This window comes from Petaurus breviceps, unplaced genomic scaffold (assembly GCF_028583685.1).
Source record: "Petaurus breviceps papuanus isolate PSGF00001 unplaced genomic scaffold, PetGlider_PUasm1.0 38, whole genome shotgun sequence".
NCBI lineage: Eukaryota > Metazoa > Chordata > Mammalia > Diprotodontia > Petauridae > Petaurus > Petaurus breviceps.
Genome location: NW_027186304.1, coordinates 89,949,618 through 89,972,128, shown reverse-complemented (window position 1 = coordinate 89,972,128; position 22,511 = coordinate 89,949,618). Strand labels below are relative to the sequence as shown.

The 22,511-nt window shown below is 37.8% G+C and overlaps 1 long non-coding RNA gene across 1 annotated transcript; it reads left to right on the top strand.

Annotated features, from left to right (window-relative positions):
- The first annotated feature begins 12,067 nt into the window (after positions 1–12,067).
- On the top strand, positions 12,068–15,057 carry LOC138170176 (uncharacterized). The gene is made up of 2 exons (XR_011170556.1): positions 12,068–12,303; positions 14,010–15,057. It is a non-coding gene; the product is annotated as an uncharacterized lncRNA (long non-coding RNA).
- The last annotated feature ends 7,454 nt before the right edge of the window (positions 15,058–22,511 follow it).

The following is a 22,511-nucleotide window of genomic DNA, read 5'->3' as shown; positions in this document are numbered from 1 at the left end:
ACCAACAGATTAGGAACCTACTTGACCTCTTTAGGGTACTAAATGGAGAATATTGACTATCCATCAGTTACCCTTTATTCTCAATGTGACCAATATATCTTCTTTTGCAATTATGCATGTATTTCATGGCATCCTTTATACATTTGTGTGAAACTCAATCAGAAAAAAATCCCTGTGACTCTCATAATGCTTTTTGTTCTTCAGTCATTTCAGTCATGCCTGACTCTTCATGACCACATTTGGGTTTTTCTTGGCAAAGATACTGGAGTAGTTTGCCATTTCCTTCTCCATCCTTATTTACAGATGAGGAAAAGGAGGGAAACAGGGTTAAGTGATTTGCACATGTGAAGTCACACAGCCAGTAAGTGTCTTAGGCCAGATTTGAATTCAGATCTTCCTGAGTCTGGGCCTGGTACTCTATTCACTGAGTACCTAGCTGCCTCCATATTGATTTAGAAAACTATAAATTAATCATTAATTATATTTTATTGCATTTTAATCTTGTTAATCATTCCCCAATTACATTTTAATCTGGTTCACAAGGACACTGAGGAGTTTGACACCTTTTTATTACACCATTTCTTCATAATTCTTTGCATTGTATGATCACACTTACCTTATACTTCTCCACTGCTCTGTGGGTAATCCTAAACTTTAGTCTTTTGAAGACCATAGTGCTTCACACTTCACAGATATAGAGCCAAATATTGTGCCCTGGTGATCCTTTTTAGCAGTGGTAGCATCTTGAACACAGCATCAAGGTCAGCTATCACACTAATGGCAAATTCTTCAACTTGAAAAGGCTACAAGCCAAGACCAAAACGGAGGGAATATTGGTGTATGATTTTTTTTTTTGCAGACAGATGGTTGTGCATTCAATACAGCCTCTGAAACTGAGATGCAACAAAGTATGGATCAATTCTCTGCTGCTTGTGCTAATTTTGGCCTAACAATCAACACCAAGAAAACACAGTTGCTCCATCAGCCACTACATCATCCATATGTGGAACTATCAGTTACAACAAATGGAGAAGATCTGAATGCTGTGGTTAAGTTCACTTACCTTGGCAGTGTACTTTCCAAGGATGTACACATTGATAATGAGGTTGACATAAGCATTGCCATAGCTAACTCAGTATTTGGGAGGCTCTGAAAGAAAGTGTGGGAGAGAAGAAATAGTAGACTGACTACCAAACTGAAGGTCTACAGAGCTGTTGTGCTGAACTCATTGCTATATATCTGTGAAACCTGGTGTGATAGTAATGGAATATAAAGATCCCCCTGTATTGGCTTGGTTTTTGGTTTGATTGTGTTAAAACCCAGAGCTTGTTAATCCCATCTGTGGGATGGACTTGTTGACTTGAAAAGAGAGTGCTGAATTGGGAGGAGCTGGTGACACAGATTTGGAGAGACAAGAGAGAGGCAGAAGAACTTTTTAGAAGCAGCACCCTCGTGGAGGCAGAGAGAGACTGAGAGGATTGCTGAGGGCCACTTTGAATTGCCCTGGACTTTTGAGACCTGCCCCCGGAGCTGCCAAGGACTGAGGAGACATGGCTGTTTTGCTGGTACTTTGTCTGTCTGTTTTGATGTTGTTTTGCCAGATTTGTCCACTGGTGAAAGACAGTTCTGTTGTTGAATAAGTCCTGGAACCTGGCTGTTGGTTAAGAGCTCCTGAGACTATTCTGCAGACAGAGAGTGAATACTGTCCACTGGCGAAGGACAGTGCTGTTGTTGCAGGAGTCTGGGAACCTTTCTGTTGGTTCAGAAGCCCTGAAGAAGGATTTTCTTCTTGTATGTTTACAGAAATCCTGGGAGAGGGTTTTGCTAATGTTTTCAGGGGTCCTAGGACTGTTCTGCTGACAGAGGATGAATTAATGAAGAGACTGGCAATGTATCTTGTGGCCTTGCTAAGCTTTGTCTCCCCAGGAACAAAGATTGCTGAGAACTTGCCTCCTGTCAAGATGAAGAAAAGACCTCCATTTGGGTATTAAGTGCTGTGCTTAAACTTGTTGTAACTCTGGGGTAGATTCAATTGTGATCCAGGGGTGGGGAACTTTTGGCCTTTTTGTGTTCTATGATTGAACAAATGAATGTACTTTACTTATGATTGGAAACTAATTTCCATTTGAGAAGAGGGGCTTTGTGATGGACTAAATGAAGGTACAGCCTAGTGATGGAGTAGTATTTAGAACTGGGACTTTGTAATTGATTGAATGAATGTAAGGTCCTGGGGTGGGGTAGTACTTAGAGATTATTTAATCCCACTTAGTAAATGCTGTATTTTGAATGATGTCATGTTTTGATCTTCTCTGTTCTTAATTTGTCACTGAGTAAAATGGAGAGCACCTATGCTGGTATTTTGAACCTTGGGAAGTTGCCTTCCCTTGGCATTACGTTACACCTGGACAGTATGCCATGCCAGGAAACTGACTTGCTTCCATTTGAATTGTCTTAGGAAGATTCTGAAGATCACCTAGAAGGATAAGATACCAGACACTGAGGTCCTTTCTCAAATTTAACTGCCAAGCATTCAAACTCTACTTCAGAGAGCACAACTCCAATGGGCTAGCCACACTGTGTGAATGTAAAATGTATGCTTGCCTAAAGACTGTTTTATGGAGAATTTAAACAGGGCAAGCATTGACATGGTGGACAGAAGAAGGACACTCTCAAGATCTCTCTTAAGAAATCTGTAGTTGATTGTGTGACATGGGTGGGAGACACTAGCATGAGACCACTCAGTATGGCATGCTCACATCAGAGAAAGTGCTGTGTTCTATGAGGGAGGCAGAATTGAAATAGCTCAAAAGAAATGCAATATGTGCAAATTTAGAGAATCCACTCCAAATGTTCACATGGATTATTTGTACCTGACCTGTGGTAGAACATTCTGAGTTCATATTAGTGTAACGAGCCACAACTGGACACACTGAAACAACTCTAGCATAGTGATGTCATTTTGGTTCTCTTCCAGAACAAAGGACAACAATCAGTAACCAGCATCTTATACTGTAACACCCAAAATACTGGTCCTAGAGAGGGAGTTAGAATACTCCTTGCATCTCATCGCCAACTCTTTATCTGCCAATATCACTCTAATTTTTCACTTGAGGATAACTCTGTCCAAGTATACCGTACAATCCAGATCCTGGTGAAAGTTATCTTGTAATCCCTTGTTCTTTATGCCTCCTTTCTCAAAGAACTCAGTGACTAACTCACTTCTTCCTCTCCACTATCTTCCTCTCCACTACCATTTTTACCCTTACTCTAAGGAACTACGACACATATATTACTGCACTACTATCACGCCATTGCTCAATTCCTCATTATCCTTAACTCTCATAGCCAATTTAGCCATTCTACATCAGTCACACACAAGGATGGTCACAATCTTGATCTTATCACCAACAATTATTTTTCCATTTCTGTGATCAAGAATTCTGAAATTCCTCTACCTGACCATAAATTAATACACACCCATATCTATTTGTGTAACTCTTCCTAAATATTCTTCAACCTTGCTGTGACCTTCAGTCCCTCCATCTCTCAATACTGTCATCACCTCTGTTCTGTCTTCACCTCCATCCTTTTCCAATCCATACTCTATGGTTAACCAATTTAATGATAAGTGGTCCTCTACTCTCAAATACCTTTCACTTTTGGTGAATTCTTTTTTATTTCTTTACAAACTCCAACCTTGGTTTAACACCATCCACCTTTTCCATCCACCTGCTTCTGAACAGAGCTGAAAGAAACCATGAAACTCATTGCACTACAAATTTATGTTAACTAATTTCAATTGGGCATTCACTGCAGAAAGGCAATCATTTCCTCCCCCAGTTAATTCTATCACTTCCTCCCAAAGGAGCTGTTCCATCATCTTATTTAATCCTTTTACAATTAAAAAAAGCTCCTTCTTCCCTTTTCTACATTTCAAAATCCTCTGTCATCATTTCCCATTTTCTCTTCATTCTTTCCCCCCCCAAAGAATGGAAGCAGGGGAAGGAATGTGCTGTGCCTAGCAAAGTTCTTGACACATGGCAAGCAATGAACTTTAATTTATTGATTGATTAGCATTTTCTTATGACAAAGTTATAGAATTTATAATGTTAAGGAAATAGGTCTAACACATGGAGCCTGAATCACATGGAGCTCAGTGTGGGAGAAGCTTGAGAGAGAGAGAGAGAGAGAGAGAGAGAGAGAGAGAGAGAGAGAGAGAAAGAGAGAGAGTACAAGCAGTGAGTGAGACCAGGTAGAGCAGAGAGAGAGAAAAACAAGCTGTGAGTGGGCAAAGGGAGGAATTTGCCTAGAGGCAAAGATGTCTACTCTCTCTGGATTAGTAAGGAGTACCCTGTTAAATCTTACCTCCTGGTATTCTAATAATGTCCCAAATAAATATTTTGATTTTGTCTTTGAGGAAGAGAGTTTATTATATTTTGCAAATCTACCCTGGAAATATACAGCATATTCATAGCAGCTACTATGGGGATAGCATTGGCATTACAGTATCTTATTCCCTCAGCTACAGAATCAACATTTTGGGGACCTGGAAAATCCTTAGACATTTAATCCAATTCCATCAATTTTTATTTAAGGAATTTTAGAGAAAGAGAAGTAAAACCACAAGATTTACACATAAGCATGTCCCTGCATAATGTTATTGTTTCCACTAAAACACTACATATTTGAACATATCAACAGATTTGTGTTTTTTTGGTGGAGTAAGGGGAAGGTGGAGGTCTACAGAGTATGTTCTCCTATTGTACAAATTGCAATTCATCCATATTTTCTCACTGTGGTTAGTTTGTAACTATATACTTCTATAAATTCACCATAGAGCATCTATCCAAGGTAATACAGGCTTTCTTCTGGGCCTTTTAAAATTCTATGGCTATCCATCTGTTTTCTTGTACTCCCATTAATTGATCAGCCCACTTCATTTTAATTATATTCTGGGTTCATTTTTAGTTAAGAATGACAATGTTGATATAGTTCAGCACCTCCAATAGTATGCACAATTGTAGGTTTTGGAACAAAGATATCATATGTTTATTACCAACAGCTAAATCATCATTTATAGATCAAAAAGGTGTTATTCTTGGGCTTCGTTGCATAGTGAATAAAGGCTAAACTTAAAGTCAAGATATTTGTGTTCAAATCCTGTCTCAAACATGTGCTAACTGTGGAACAATGGGGAAATCACTTTTTCCTTTTTCAATTTCATTTGCCAAATGGGAATACTAATGCTTGCCTTTCTTACCTCATAGAGTTGCCATGGGGGTAAAAACAAACAAACCGATAACAACAGCAACACCAAACACTTATCAAACCCTGAAGAAGCATAAAAAGGTTACTGATTATTAATATTGACATCCCCTCCCCCCTTTACACTATCACTGAAGAGTAGAAGGGAGACATAAAGGACTAAGGGGCATTTTTATATTTTTGTTCATTTGATGGGTTTCTTAGCCAAAGAATTCTTCACCTAGTGGCCAGACTACTGATGATAATAAGTCTATATGGACTTAGATAAGTTGATTTTCACAGAGGAAGGAATAATTTATCATCTGGACTATACTTAAATGACATACAGCTTGTTAGAACCTCATAGATTTTTTCTCTATTGACATGGGTTTAGAAAATTCACAGGGCAAGGAGGGGGGAGTTTTTTGGGGGAAGGAAGAATTCAGGGCTGAAAACAGCATTGCAAAAGGCAATCAGTTCCATAAAGCAAGATATATTTCTGACAGCCAAAACTGACTATGAAATCTGTCAGTGAAATAAGGTTGAACTGTCTAGGAACACTATATTTAATTTTAATTTTTCTTTTTAGACCATATGCAGTTCTCTTAACTGTTATGGAGTAGAATAATGCATATAAGTATAGAACTCAGTTCTATAGTCTAGTATTCCTAGTAAGTGTACTGAATTGATCAGAAATCCAATTATTTACTAAATATATGAGGATAATATAATTTCTTTAAAACAAGTGTGAATCTAAAAATAAAATTGTAGCAAGAGTTAATGAAACATAAACTTTAAGCATAAATATATACCATTTTCTCAAGACTATTAATTTAACAAAACCATTGATGTCACTTGTCAGGGAATATACCATATACTACATAGCCCTGAAAGTCTTTCAACAGCTACATGATATTTTCTATTTTCCCTCTCTTATATATCACTTTTCTTTCCTTCTATTTGATTTCAGCTTAGTGTGGCCAAACATCCAGGACCACTATCAAACCTTAAAACATTTCTATCTTGTTAACATTTCCATAAAGCCTTAAAAAAAATAATGACCTAGTTTTACTTTCTAAAAGTTAAATTAAAGTCTTTGCGATGTGCTCAGTTAGTTTGCCTGACAGGAAGCCAAATTTACATATGAGAAGGTTGATGCAGCTGCATAAACTTTGATTTTAGTGAGACTAGGGTGGCAGACTTCTTGGCTTCATTTGAGAAGAGTATATAGAATATTTTTAACATCACATGCCTCTAATGACATGTATTTAAGTGACATGCCACTGTTAAATTAGTCTTCCCACAGAAGTTTTAAAGGGCAATTATATGTTATTTTTTGGTTTTGATGAGAAAAAAGCCTTTGCTTCTACTTTAAGGTGGGGATAGACCTGGGATCATGTCACACCAGTATTTATGATTCATTTGATAATCTCATCCAAAACATATATTAAGATCAAAATATGCTGTGTGAGCAGGCTGAGTGGCAATCTGGGTGACAGAGAACCCTAAGCTACAAATCTTCTGTAAAATGTTCCAGAGAAAATGCCAGTGGTAGAAAATCATTTAGGACCCATTTAAGCTTCTAGACTCAGCCTAGTGGTCAAGAACAACTGACTATGAAATTAATATTTGGGAGGGGGTGGTGTTGTAATGGTAATGGTAATTTGAAAATCTTCCCTGACCCTTAATAGGCCCAAGAGAATTTGAAGATCTTCCCTGCCCCCTAATAGGCTGAATGTAATCACATGGATCCTGTGGTGGGAGAAGCTTGCTGAAGGGTGGAGCAGAACCCATAGGAAGCTGGGAGTCAGAGCAGCTAGATGGTGGGAGAGAGAAGATGAATACAGGGAGACAGCTAGGCTTGTGAGTGTTTGTGGGAAGGCTAAAGGATGGTGTGGCTTCATGCTGTGTTATAGTGAATTAACTTCTATGTTACTCTGACAGATTCAGCTTTCCGGTGTTGAGATTTGGTATTCTGGTGTCTGAATAAATGTTTTGCTTCTTTCTTCTATATAGAGGGTCTGTAATATTTTGTGACTGAGAACTATGCTGGCATATTTACAGTCGCCATCGGCTCTGTGAATATTATGCTGGTGCTACAGGGGTTTAGTGTTGATGGGCATGAAGAGGTATTTTTATTCCCTAGAACAAAATATTCACATCCAAAGATATGGTGTGTTCTGAGGGAAAAAGTCCTTTGAAAATTAAGAGGGATGGAGCCTATTACTCTATCATAAGGACACATCATAGAACTGGCTTGTAGTCAGTCATTTCCCCAGATTCAGACCTAATGCCACTGGCCCTGGAGTCACTGAAAACAAACAACTGATTATCTAGGGACTTACCCTATCATATCAGAATCCTTTATAGAGTTATAGTAAACTATCTTCCAGTGATATGATTTATAGAACTTTACAACTGGAATAATAATCATATGCCTAGTCTTCAATCACTGTATATTCCTCACCACTACACTCTGAAGTAGTTAGTTAATTTTTGCCATTTTAAGATGAGGGAATTGATGATTTGCCCAGTGTCGCAATCTAGTAAGGGGTAGAGCCAAGACTGACAGATCAGGTTCTCTGGCTCTAAAACCCATACTCTTCCTACTATACCATACTGCCTCACTCTGGAAAGAGTTTTAGAGATTTTGACTTTGAATTTGTTGGTACTCCCTATACAAACTATCTGGGCTCTAGCCATTTGCTTTGCTGCTTCTTCATTCCACTTCCAAAACTTTATAAGGTCTATAGATTTAATTATTAATTTGAAATTGTTTATGAGGTATATGAGATTTTTTTAAGTTGAAGAAGAATGTCAATCAAAAAACAGTTAAGTTCCTATTACGTACCAGGCACTGTGCTAAGTCCTAGAAATAACAGTATGCAAGATTTATGAATGTAAGTACTAAAGTGGGTAAGTTTTTAAATAGTGTCCAAAACAATGGAGTTTATAGGCCCACTGTACTCTGCCCCACATTGCGGGCAATGCATTCAGTTTGGGGTGTCATATTTTAGAATAAAATTAACAAGCTACAAAGAGGTCAGAAAAGGGCAAAAAGGAAGTTGAGAGGAATCAAAATCATGTCACGGGTCAATCAGTTAGAAGAACTTAAGGATGTTTAGCCTTGAGAAGAGACTTTGATGATGTGACTATAGACTCTAAATATTTAAAGGTTAGTCATTAGGAGAAAAATGTTTCATTTTATTTGGTCCCAAAGAACAGAACAAGAAATCATCAGTAGAATTTACATGTGACAGATTTTGACTTGATACCGTGTTTCCCCGATAATAAGACACTGTCTTATTAATTTTTTGGTCAGAAAAACACCAAAGGGCTTATTTTCAGGGGAGGGCTTATTTTAATGAACATTGACAGCAATTTTAATAAACAGGTAAATGTGAACAAAAAAATGTACCTTTATTTAATAAGCAAATCACTGGGGAAGAACAGGATGACGCGCTCACTGCTGCAGCTCTGATTGGATGCAGCTCGGAGTGCGGTGTGCGTTTCACAGGGGTGGGGGGACGGTGCATACAGAGGGTACCGTAATGTAGTGTGTAGCGCAGGGGATCACCTTCACTACAGTAGCAATCTCAATAGGGCTTATTTTCGGGGGAGGGCTTATTTTAGAGGAATCTTACACAGTAAGGGGAGGGCTTATTTTCGGGATAGGTCTTCTTATCGGGGAAACACGGTATAAACAGTCAGTCAATCAGCATTTATTAAGTGCTAAGACTGGAGACAAAAAAAGGCAAAAGTCAGCTCTCTGATCATAAACCTTCCATCTCCTGCTGCTCATGTACCCTGAGGGAAGGATGCTAGGGGGTGACTTCTATTGTATCTGTATGAGGCAACTTCTACCTTCTGCTGCCTGACTGATCTTCCAATTGTGATGGGAGATGGGGAGAGAGGCCACAAAGAAGAGCAACCTTCCTGTTGACACTAGCAGTCAGGAGAGGTGAACCTGAAGCCTTGAGGTCACAGGTTCCCCATCTGTGCCTAGGTCTTCCATCTCTTACTATTCCTGTCCCTTAAAGGAACAGAAGAGGAAAGTCAAGGAGGAGTAAATAGAATTCCATTGCCTGCTGCACCATTTCCTGTCTAATCTCCAGGCTTGGGAAAGACTAGTAGTAGAGAAACTGGGCCTCCCATTTGTAATGGTAAGGGAATTTGAAGATCTTCCCTGCCCCTTAATGGGTCTCACTTGGAGACCAAAAAGAGAAGCTTGTTTAGGGGAGGCTTGTTTTTCAATAGACCACCCTCCTGGCTTTGAAAACCCAGATGTTGGTGCTTCTCTCTCTGGTAACTAACACTATATGTATGTAATGAAGCCCTGTCTGTTGGTCCATCCAATTGTGTTATTTTCTCTTCTGTATTTTTTGTCTGCTTGTAATTTCTGTTTGCATTTTCTGAAGTTCAGGGTGCTGACTTTTTCCCCTGAACTAAGTAAATGATACACACACACACACACACACACACACACACACACACACACACACACACCGATTTTTAACCCCTTTTGAGTTGCTATCCTTTAGAAAAGCAAATCAAAAAACCTGTATGAGCAGACATTCTGGGTATGCTAGGGTGTTTGCTGATACACCATTTGACCATCTGACTTTATGCCTTCTAGATCTTGCTGCAATTGCCCCCAGAGTGATCTCCAGCTTCCTCTTGGAAGAGAAGTGGTGCCTTCTACTAAATGATAAACATTCTCACACTTGATCATATCTTAAACATCAGTGATTCTGAGTTCTTATAGGTTATCATCCAAACCCCATCACTCAAACCCTATCCACTACCCGATTCCATATTTCCCTATCCCTCAACCTTCCTACACCAAAGTTCCAACCAAAAATCATCCCCCCCACCCACTTCCACTGTGCCCTGTGGAATGGTTCCATAGGCCACAAACTTCCCTTAATCCTAAATCTTTTCCTCTCCCATTCCTTCCAGTTTCTAGCTATCACTGAGATCTGGCTCCTCTCTTATGACACAGCCTCCCTGACCACCCTTTCCAGTACCATTTATTAAACATATGAAGTCATTTCTTCTAAATTAAAAATAGGCATTCTTTCCTCTAATTCCTCTTATTCTTTGGAATCATGAATACTTACATGTTTCTTTTCAATCTTTCATTATAATTCCATATCAAAAGTTTGATATGCATAGCAACATACATCCTGAAGAATAATACCTGAAATAATGAAATTTTTGCTCTAATTTTGTCAGTTGCTTTATTTCTCATCCCCTCCCCCCACCACTTCAGCCTAACAGAGACTTCTAGGAGTCATGTTTCACTTTTACTTTCAAATGTTTATCATCTCTGCTCTCTTAAGGGGTGTTCCAACACAATTTACTGAATAGCAAATGTCTATGGCTTCAGGATACTTCTATTGTCTGTAAGTGCTCTGTATGTAAACTTGAAGTTATGTGGGAAAAAATTCTACTTCAGTGCTGATTAATTGGCTACATTCCAAACTCATTATCCATGATCTTGTACTGTCATTTCACCCTCTTTGGCTTACATTTGTCATTAATTAAATTCTTTGGAAAGCCAGCTGTGATAGCTAAGGGGTAACACGGCATAACTAATGGAAACAATGGAGTCAGCAAGACCTGGGTTCAAATTCTAACTCATATAGACTTAGCTTTTAATGTTTATAAAATCCCATTGTGATCATGGTCAAATCATTTTAGTTCTCTGAACCTGTTTCCTCATCTGTAGAATGGAAACAATAATTTTCTTGCTATTGTTCAGCTGTTTAAGTCATGTCCAACTCTTTTATGATCCCAGTTGAGGTTTTCTTGGCAAAGATACTGGAGTGATTTGCCATTTCCTTCTCCACCTTATTATACAAATGAGGAAACTGAAGCAAACAGGGTTAAGTGACTTGCCCAGGGAACTCAGGGAGATGAGTCTCCCTGACTCCAAGCCCGACACTCTATACACTGTGTCACCTAATTGTCCTGGCCTCATCATTACAGATAACTTTAGAATTATGGTGAACTACTTTTCCTCAGAAAAATGTCTGAGTTTGCTTAGCAGCAACCAGAACCCAGATCTAACTGATTATGTACAGATACATCCTGGTAGGTTAGTGAATGTGGAAATAAATGTCTTAATGGTGATTCCTCTGTTTCTTATGTACAAGTAGTCTATTCACAGTCATTTTTGCTATGACTCTTTTTGTTCTAAATCTGTAATGAATATGTGGACATGCATAGCTGACAATACTGTTTAACTATCATTGGAGATAAAAATGGTACAGTGTTAGAGCCATGAGTGTGAGAGACATTGCGGCAGTCACAAGATGTCAGAGGGAGTGCACGTGACCTCTGAGGGGCAGGGGCTTGCAGATATAGAGGCCAACTCTGCCGGGCCATAAAGGCCGACATGGCATTGAGAGCAGGGTCGTGGTGGCTGACTCTGCTGGGTTGGGGAAGGCCAATGTGGCACTGAGCATGCCCCATAAACACAGACTCCTCTTAACACATACTCCTTTGCCCTGCACTCGGGAGAGTGCACGATTGGCTCCCACATGACAGGTGACAAAGGGGTAGCCGGAGGGGGTGCACATGGCTTTCTGAGGGACGTTGTTGGGACAGCTTTGCCTGGGGGTTAACCAACCAGGGACAAGGGAGTTTTGGGTGCAGTGACTTGAGAGTGATACTCTGCATGGCAGTGCGTAAAGGACTTCCGGGAAGGACGTTGCTCCTTGGTCTCTTACAACGTACTCGGGAAAGAACATGATTGGCCCGGCAAGGCGTGCCCCACAAGGCTTATAAATAGGGGAGACAGAGGAAGTGAGTTAGTTCCTGCTTAGTTCCAGCTCTGCCTGGGAGTGGAGGAAGTGAGTTGAGGGAGTTCAGTTAGTTTCAGTTCCGTCTGGAAGTGAGTTAGTTCCTGTGCCTGTTCCTGTGCTTGCTTGTGGTGCTGTTAAGATGTAACCAAATAAACAGCTTTGCATCATACTTTCCGTGTCCTGGGTGTTCTGTGGGTGTAAGTTCTTCTTGGAGACAAGAAGCCAGAGATGTTCAAAGACCTGGTATAAGGTAAGATAAGGCTGGAGTTGGGACTGGGACCCCAACAGTACAGGATCTTTCCACTAAACAAAGAACAATGAAATATCACTATAGTTAACAGAATCTATACTCTTACCTTTCTTTCAGAATAAGAGTTCTTAATATGGGGTCCAGAAACTTAGTATAAAAATTGAGAGATAGATAGATAGATATGCAAAGAAACAATTTTAATGTAATTGGTTTCCCTTGCAATTCTATGAATTTTGTTTTATACTTTTCAAATCATTTATTTTCTGAGAAGGGAACCATATGCTTCACCATACAGCCAAAAGGGGCTCATGACAGAAAAAAGAAATTTAAAGGTTAAGAATTCTTATTCTAGAACATGCCTTTGTGTCCCCAAACTTCCTGATTTTGCCTAAATTTCCATAACTGAGTTTCCCACTAAAGTCCTACTCCAATGCTTCATAAGAAAGCAACTTTAGATTTCCAAAAGCTATCCCAGCAAAACACAAGCTCAGGCAGGGTCTATCAAAGCAAGAAAGTCCTTGAGTACAGACACAAAGATGGAATAGTCAAAATTCCAGACAAGTTACATTTAGAAAGACTTATACAGAAAGCTGGTGACCAGAGGAATGTGTTTTCATTCATTGACACAGTTCCTGAGGATAAAAAGTTTGAAGTCTTCAATGACAGAAAGAGTAGCCACATAGATAGCATCATAGATCGTTGCAGTAAGAATACATAATGGATATTGGTATAAAAAATACGTAATTATAATAAAAATACTCTTGAAGAATACAAAGATACTAATTATTTTGTAAGCATTTTGCTGAGATAAACTGGCAACAAATTGATTAGTATACTCTTCCAGGTGCAATCAATGTTTGATTCTAAGCAATACAGGTCAATCATGTGACTAAACTCTTGGTTTTTAATGCTGGGTGAACATGCAAAATGGAAACACTAAATTTATCTGTGAAATTGGTAGTATTGGTATTATCTTTATTTTATAGATAGATAAACTAAGGCAAAGTGATTTGGTTATTGACTCCTTGTGAACTATGTGATCTCTATCATGTCACTTTATCCTTATGAGCCTCAGTTTACTCAGGTGTAAAAGGAATTGGTAGTGGACTAGATGATTTCTGAGATCTTTTCTAGCTCTGGCATTCTACAATTAAAATAGAGTCACACCAATGGAAAATGACAAACTGAACTTTGCTCTCCTGATTCTAAAAACCACTGTTCTTTCTAAAGGTCAAAAAGAGTTAAAGCCAAGTCAAGGTTCATTTATCTAAAACTAATTTACCTAAAGCCTATTCAACCAAAATCAGCTGATCCTGTCTTAAGACACATTACTTTAAACTCTTGAAACTTAGCTGTCAAGTATTTGTGTGGAGAGTTCCCCAGAATTCTATCAGTAAACCCCAAAATGGGGCTGGTGATTATTTTCATTGCTGTGCTTATGTTGGTATGCTGTATACTGGGCTGCCACTGTAATTTGTCTCTGATAAAGGAAAGTGAAAACTTTTCCTTGGTGGGATTTGGTTTTTTATGATATGTGTTAGTGGTATTAGAATACTATTTGATGTATAAAAGACAGAATCATTTTCAGGGCACAGTATGAGTTGTAAAAAAAATAAAATAAAATAACAATGAGGTAATAGCATCACGAACAGGATCTGTAGAGTAAAAGAAAGGTATGGGGGCTGGGATAATTGTTTGTTTTCCAGTTGTGGTAGCTGTGACTCTGTGGAGCCATGGACCAGGAGAGAAGAATGGCCTGCATGCAGACTTCGCTGAGCTGAGAGCAGGAATGGTGAGCTGCCTGCATCGGAACCTGTGCAGAAGCCAGGAGCAGCTGCCACCTGCGGGAGGAGAAGGAACCTAGAAGTTTGGAATTCAGCCACAGGAAAAGATAAGAACTGAGCAGCAAAGCAGGGGCACTGAATGTGTTTCCTTGCTGTATCCCACAGTTTGGGACCCAGGGGGAGGATGGACTTGTGACTATGGTGGGTGGGATGAAGTGCCTTGGACCCCCAAGGACCCCACCTTGTTGGTTTTGTTGCCCAGCCCCCTCTCTGTACTTTCCAAGTACAAGCAGGGGCTGGAACTGTGTGAGGGCAAGGACACCCCCCTCCACCCAAGAGAACTTTATTTGCACTCTTGTTTTGAATTGAGGTGCTAATGCTATGTACTTTGTGTTTGTTTAAGGCCCTGTGGCCACTTTGGTAACTTTAGTTCTGTATCTTGAAAATGTGACCTAAGAGATGTTTACTGCTAATTCAAAAGTAAATTGACTATGCTATGGGCATGAAAGATCTTGGGGCCAAATGTAATGGGAATGTAAATTTTTAAGATCTTCCCTGCCCCTAGGCTAAAGTGGACCTGGAGCCTGGGGTGGGAGGCTTGTTTTTCAGTAGATACTTTTTGATTGGCCACTGAGTCAATAAGGTTGTTACATTCTCTGAGCCAGGAGAAGGCTATATAAGCCCTGATGTGTAGCTTTGTTTTGGGGCTCACTTTGAGAAGTGTTCTGTGATTTGATCAGATGAAACTATGGGAAGCCGTTGTTGAGAGCCCCCCCCCTTGGCTTTGAAAAACCCAGATGTTGATTTGGTATGGATGTAATGGTTGGACAGTTTGGAAACTGTCTACTTGATCTGTTTCTCTGTCTTGATAATTCTGTCTGTGTATTCTGAAGTTCAGGGTGCTGACCTTTTTCCCCTGAACAAGGTAAACAATACATATTTGGCTGATTAAAGTAAGCTTGTTAACCCATTTTGAGTTGCTTTCCTTTATCAAAACAGGCCTAAGAACCTGTGCTGGCAGCCACCTTGGGGATGCTGGGGTGCTTGCTGCTACAATTGCCTAAGTGAAGACAGTCATGTATCCAAGGTCAGCCACTTTGTAATTACTTTCCTAAATTTCATTTACATTAGCAGGCCAGTTCTCCAAAGGCACGTGAATACTACTCTCAGGGTCCTAGAGATACCCTTGAGGTGTTAGTTTTCTAGTGCTATCATTCATGTCCTTTCTAGGATGCTTCCCTCTATTAGTCAGACAATTAGATTTTAGCAAAAGTATTAACTAATACAGTACGACCAAAACTATAATTACAAAACACCTCTCAAAAAAATCTCAGGCATGTTCTCTTACTTATACACACAGTCTGTGGGGGAAATGGGCAAATAATTTCAGTAAAAAAGGAAGCAAAGTACACACGTTGAGGACACAAGTAGCAAAATGGCATTTTATAATTCCTGGCTTTCTGAAGTCCTGTTTCTCCCCTTGTAGAGGATTCTATGTAAATCTCATCTGAGTTCTGAGGCTCCATGCTTTTATGAAGTCTATAGGCTTCCTGGGACAATATGAATTGGAGTAGGGGTGGAATTCCTCTTCGACAGGGAGTCAGTAAAGATTTTTAAGCTTAGGAATGATATGGTCAGACTTTTGCATTAGTGGCACTCTTTTGGCAGTTATGTGAATGATGAACTAGTGAGGAAAAATGCTGGAGGCAGGAAGGGCAAGGCAGGTAGGAAGCAAATGCATTAGCCTGGGCATGAGATGATAGGGCAATGTGAGTAGAAGGAAGGGGACAGATTCAAGAAATATTATGGTCATAAAATCAACAGAAGCTAACAAGTGAATGGATATGGCAGGTGAAGGAGAAGAAACATATTTTAATTTGCCATAAACAGAACCAGAGAGGTTGAGGAGTTTGTTTAAAAAAGCAAGATGAAGAATTTCATTTTGAACATGTTGAGTTTGATGTATCATCATGACTATGAAACCAACATAGCTGAACCAAGAATAAATCATGGAAGGACAATCACTTTTCCTCTTCTGAAATTGTTAGACAGATCTGGAGAAATTCACAGACATAATATATCTGATTTTAGTGAAGCATTTGAAAAAATTGTTTATGCTATCTTTACAGAGAAGACAGAAAGATATAGGCAAGACCAGAATGTATTTGTGTATATTCAGAACTAGTTAACAACTAGACTCAAAGAGTATTCAATAATGAAATGATGCCAATCCAAAGAATGGTCTTTAGTGGAGCACTCCAGGGATCTATCCTTGTCCAGTGTTTTTAAATGGTCTGGATGTAGACATGGACATATATTTATCATATCTGTAGATAACACAAAGTTGGAGGACAATAGTAACATGAATTTTTAAGTGACATCAGGATAGATCAAAGAGCCAAATCTACTAAAATGAAAGTTAATAAGAATAATTATCAAATGTTCAGTTTGGATTACAAAAAAATACAAGTGCTCAAGTATAAGAAGGATAGAAAGCCATTACAAGTCAACAGAAAGGAAGGAGGGAGGAACAAAGGAATGAAGGAAGAAACAAAGGATAGGTAGTAAGGAAGGAAGAAAGAAAGGACAGAAGGAAGGATAGAAGGAAGTATTTATTAAGCATTTACTATGTGCCAATCACTCTGCTGAGTGCTCAGGATAAATATACAAGCAAAAGAGAAAGACAATCCCTGTCCTCAGTAAGATACATTCATCCTAAGGGAGAAGACAACACACAAAAGTGAGCCAAAAAATGAAGTGGAATAAAATACCCAAAGTCTTATGGCATGGGTTGAAAGTCTGAAAGTCAAGAATATTGCCCAGGAGGAAATGTTGGCTGGCTAGCCTGGGAATCTTCACAAAATGGAGGCCCCAGGAAGAACTCACAATGACCTTAAAAAGGATTTTTCCAGAGCTACAGGAATAGTTAGATGTTCCAGGGCAAAAAGACCCCAGACTCAAAGAGAAGTTATAAGATGAGACAGTAGCAGAAATATGGTTAACTCTAGAACGTCAGGTACAGAACCAGGAAGTGGGTGTTAAATATTGTCACCATTTTACAGATAAGGAAACTGAAATAGAGATTAAGAGACTTGCCCATGGTCACATATCTGCTGTGTCTGAGGCAGGACTTGAACTCAGGTTTTCCAGATTCAAAGTACAATGATCTCCCCTGCCAATGTTAGGATAAAGTAGATGAAAGATGCATATGTTAAGATAATTTATATGAAAGTACTTTGAAAATTATAAAGTCACGTGTGGATATATAGTATTTTGTTAGAAGAAGTGTTCAAAAAAATTTAGGAAATAAACTAATAAATTATAGGTGACATGTATACATTACTTAAAATCTTAAAATAAATTTTTTCTCCTGATCTTCACAACAGCCCAGTTAAATGTTGATGGTGGTAGTATTGCCATTTTACAATGAAGAAACATCTTTGTGCTAAGTGACTTCCATTGTCACAAAATAGTCCACTGCTTCATATATGATAGTCATTTAATTAAAGTTTGTTGGACTATCAGATTTAGGTCATTTTGCATCCAAACCAAGACACTTCACTATACCATACTACCTCTTCTTGAGAGCACCTAGACCCCAGCACTTTTGTGCTCACCCCAGCACACAGTACTTTGCCCATTTGGGGGCTAAATATTTTTGGACCTATGATTGCCTGACTCCCTGTTAGAAACCCTCTCCACCACTGCAAGTCACCAACTGCTCTTAAATTTAAAATCTGAAATCATTTGGGGCATAGAGAGGTGAAGTGACTTTTCCAGGGCCATATGGTCAATAATTGTCAGAGAAAAGACTTAAAGCTCTATCTTCCTAATTCTGAGGCTGGTTCTTTATCCACCATTCCACATTGCCTAAAGTGCTCATAGATATTTGTTGAATGAAATTACAGATTGGCATGAAGTGTGATTGGCAATTAAATTCAGACAAAACAGAAGAAAGTATCTTTCATTCTCTCCTTCCATTGTCATCAGGCTTGTAAGGACCTGAGCTTTATTTACCTGACTCTTTTTATTTTCTTCAGCGGTAAACTATCATCTGTGATAAGGGACAGAGTTAAAACTGAGAAGAAAGTAGATGATACACAATCTTAGTTAATCTAGTTAAATTGGATACAAAAATGACCACTAACATGTGAAAAATTAATCATTTCAGGAAAATAGGGAAATCAGGGACACCTGATTCAGTTAAATGAGAATAGTATATCTGATGACAAAATAACCCAGTAGACTTGGTATTCTTGCCTTGAGTCTAATATGAGCTTTACATCTTAGTCACTTGGTCTTGCACACAATATTCTGCAACAATAATATGTGTGAACAGAAAAAAAGTAAAATCACTTAACTGAACCAGGACAGTACCCTTCATTTTTCTATTTTCTATGATGGAATTGTTTTTCTAGTGAGGTTTTGGCAGTCCCTTAAAATTGATGTCATTTTTGATTAATTCTTTTTATACTCTGATGACAGCTAATGGAATGATTTGAAAGCTATTTGCTTTACAAAAAAGATCCAATAGAGCTGCCTTTTGTGCCCTTTCTTAATGCTTTTACTTCTTTTCCCTGAAATAATTAGGGAAAAAAAAGAAGAGAGATTGCTGTAATTACTAAGCATTATAAACTATATCTGGGTGCCTGACATTAACAGTAGCTGCCATTAAAATTAGATCACTTGTCTCATTTTAATGAAATATCACTTTTACTATTTTGATAATATAATAAGAAAAAAGTCTTAACGGTCTGCTACCTCTCAAAATGGCACAGAGACCCTTCAATATACCTGCTCCTAGAAAGGGAATCTCTAAAGTGATTAAGGTTCTGCCTTAATGCCCATCAAGGCCTCATGATAGGCATTTGAAAATGGATCAAAACCAATCATTAATTTCACATGAACCAGCAGTTTGAGCATCATTACAACTATAAGCCAAATCTAAAGACATGTCAAGAAGTGAAAGACCTGAGTCTCTTCCAGTTTGATTCAAGTCAAGTGCAGTGTTTTAGGTTCAAGCATTCATGTAAAAGGGCTTTGATTTGAAGGAGAATTAATTTCCAAATTTTTTTTCCTCTGTGAAAAGGCTAAATACCAGAGTATTACAACATTTTGACACTTACCACTTGTACATTTTAACAGGAAACATGCTCACAGCTTGGATAAATCCTTCATAATTACATAGCAGCTTGGGGTCTGAGACCAAAATACTTTATAAATGAAAATATAGGAATTTTTGCTAATACTCATGTAAGATGGATAGAATATTGATACTTCCATTAAACAGGTAGAAATATTGAAATCGAAAGAAAATTCTGTTTTGAATCATATAAGTAAAAAACTGAAGTCAAAAAGACTGACAGTGAATCCAGGTAACTCCTCAAGAAATCAAAACAGGCTTCTGGCTGAATACAGCCTGAATGGCTCAAAGGTCTTAAATTACACTAATTAAGCACTTTCACAGGGGCAAGAAAAATCACTAGCTGAACAAACATGAATAGTTCTTATTTGCTAGATAATTAAATCCCCCTTATATTATGAGCAAAAGTTCTGAGTTATGCATCTCATATTTCTATGCTACATAGACTACATAATTATGGTAAATATGTAAACTATCAATAAAAACAAGTGAAATTAATGGGAGTCAAAGTTACACTTGGAAATTAATCCTTCTCTCCACCCCAAAACAACAAAGTTGATTCTATTAAATGTGATAAATGAAATGTAAATTAAAATTTTAATAAGGTGCTTGTTAATCCATTTGTTCACAACTAATTTGAACTCAGTTAAATTAGTTCCTTATTGTGAATACTAGAGATATGATTTCTTCCAAATCTCAAGGGCAAATAAGTGTTAGAGGACGACTTGTCTCAAGACAGGTCCATAATGTGTATTACTGGTTTCTGAAATTATGCACCAGACACACTTTCTGTGAAGCATTTCATTTAAGAAAATCAATGATAGACTGTTAAAGCAAGCAAAGTCCTCTGAAATAGCAATTTAGCACACCAGAACGAAAGAAGAAATATATCCAAATAGAGACTGCTTGTGTGCTATTTATCATTTCTTCAGTCATTTTTGTCCCTGAAGTTAAACTATTGCAGAGAATAGATAGTCTGTGGCAGTGATTCAGTTAATTATGAAGTTCAGCTTTGTGTCTCAAAACTTTAAAATTTCTGTGGGAGAATGGCACACACTTTTAGCAGAAAAAAATGTTTCTTAGCAGGAAAAAATGTTTTCTTTGATTCTAGTAATGTGAAAAGTCAACCTGCTTTTGCAAACTAATTTAGCAATACTATATTGGTAATGCATCTTTCATATCAATATCTAACAATAGTTTAAAAACAAAGCTAATATTAAAATGTATTAGTATAGATAAGAGAAGGTTTGCAAGAGATTGTCGCATTGGCACTTTTTGGTGAACTCATGGTTTCATTAGTATAGATAGGTTCTTTCTCAATTATCTGCATAAATTGCAACTCTTCTACATTTCATCCTATGAGGTTTTACCATAAATTCTCACTTCATCTGAACCTTTACATACTTGACTAGGCTATTTTCTGACCAAAGTTAACCGAAGCACTAATAATATAAATTATTGTCAATGAGAATAGCTATGGTACCAGGTGTAGGTAAAAAAAAAATGATTGTGGAAGATCTGAAGAATATCAATGGAGGATAAATGTGTATTTGGAGTTAAGAATGACTTACAAATCACAACACTAATAGTAAGAAGATTAAAGATGAGAATGATGATAGAGACCCAGAGATATTGTCAAAGGAAGAATGTCTATTAGACAAATGTCATTCCACAGGCACCACTTTAAGTGGGTGTGATTAGAAATAGAAAATATTTTGGCAAATCAAATACTGATATTTAAGTTTAAATCATTCTTGGCATTTCTACCCTGGTAGACACTAATAAAACTAAATTTTTCCATTGAAATACATTTCAGAAAAATGGGTAATAATTTTAGAATAGTCAGGCAAGGCTTCAGGGAAAATAACTCAAACTGAGCTTTGGAAGAATGGTAAGGTTTTTACAGGTGGAAAGTATATGTTGGACAAAGTAAATAAGTCTGAATAAGTAGTATGGGGTAAGATTACAGAAATCCTTAAAAGTCAAGCAGAAATGACCAATAAAGCTCAGCAGCCAAGAGATAAAAAGAGAAATTCCATTTAAGATAACTGAAAACAATATAAAATATTTAGGAGTTTACCTACCAAGACAAACCCAAGAACTATATGAACACAATTACAATATACTTTTCACACAAAAAAAGTCAGATATAAACAACAGGAAAAATATCAGTTGCTCATCAGGAGACCAGGCCAATATAATTAAAATGATAATTCTGCCTAAACTAATTTGCCTATTAAGTGCCATACTAATCAAACTACCAAAAATTATTCTATAGACCTCAAAAAAAAATAACAAAATTCATCTGGAAGAACAAAGGTCAAGAATATCAAGGGAATTATAAATACACATATGCACATGCACACACACACACACACACACGAAGGTGGCCTGGCAATACCAGATCTGAAACTATATTACAAAGCAACAGTCATCAAAACTATCTGGTACTGGCTAAGAAATAGAGTAGTGGATCAAGGGAATCAATTAGGTACACAAGACAAGACCATGACAATAGTAACCTAGTGTTTGATAAACCAAAAGACCCCAGATTTTGGGATAAGAACTTACTATCTGATAAAAATTGCTGGGAAAACTAGGGGGAAAAGGGATACAAACGAGTTATAGATCAATATCTCACACTGTGAACCAAGATAAGTTCAAAATTCGTGCATGATTTAGACATAAAAGTTGACACCATAAGCAAATTAGAATAGCAAGGAATAGTTTTCCTGTCAGATCTATGGGGAGGGGGAGAATTCATGATCAGATGAAATAGAGAGCATTGTGAAATGTAAAATGGTTAATTTCGATTATATTGAATTTAAAAGCTTGTGTACAAACAAAACCAATACAACCAACATTAGAAGGAAAGCAGAAAGCTAGGAAACAATATTTATAGCAAGAGTCTCTGATAAAGGCCTCATTTCTCAAATATTTAGAGAACTGAATCAAATTTATAAGAAAACAAACCATTCCCCAACTGATAAATGATCAAAGGATATGAACAGGCAGTTTTCAGATGAAGAAATCAAAACTATCCATAAGCATATGAAGAACTGCTCTAAATCACTTTTGATTAGAGAAATGCAAATTAAAATGACTCTGAAATATCACTTCATACCTCTCAGATTGGTTAATATGACAAAAAAGAAAAATGATAAATGTTGGAGATGATGGGAAAATTGGAACACTGATGCACTGTTGGTAAAGTTATGAACTGATCCAACCATTCTGAAGAACAATTTGGAACTATGCCAAAAGGGCAACCAAACTGTACA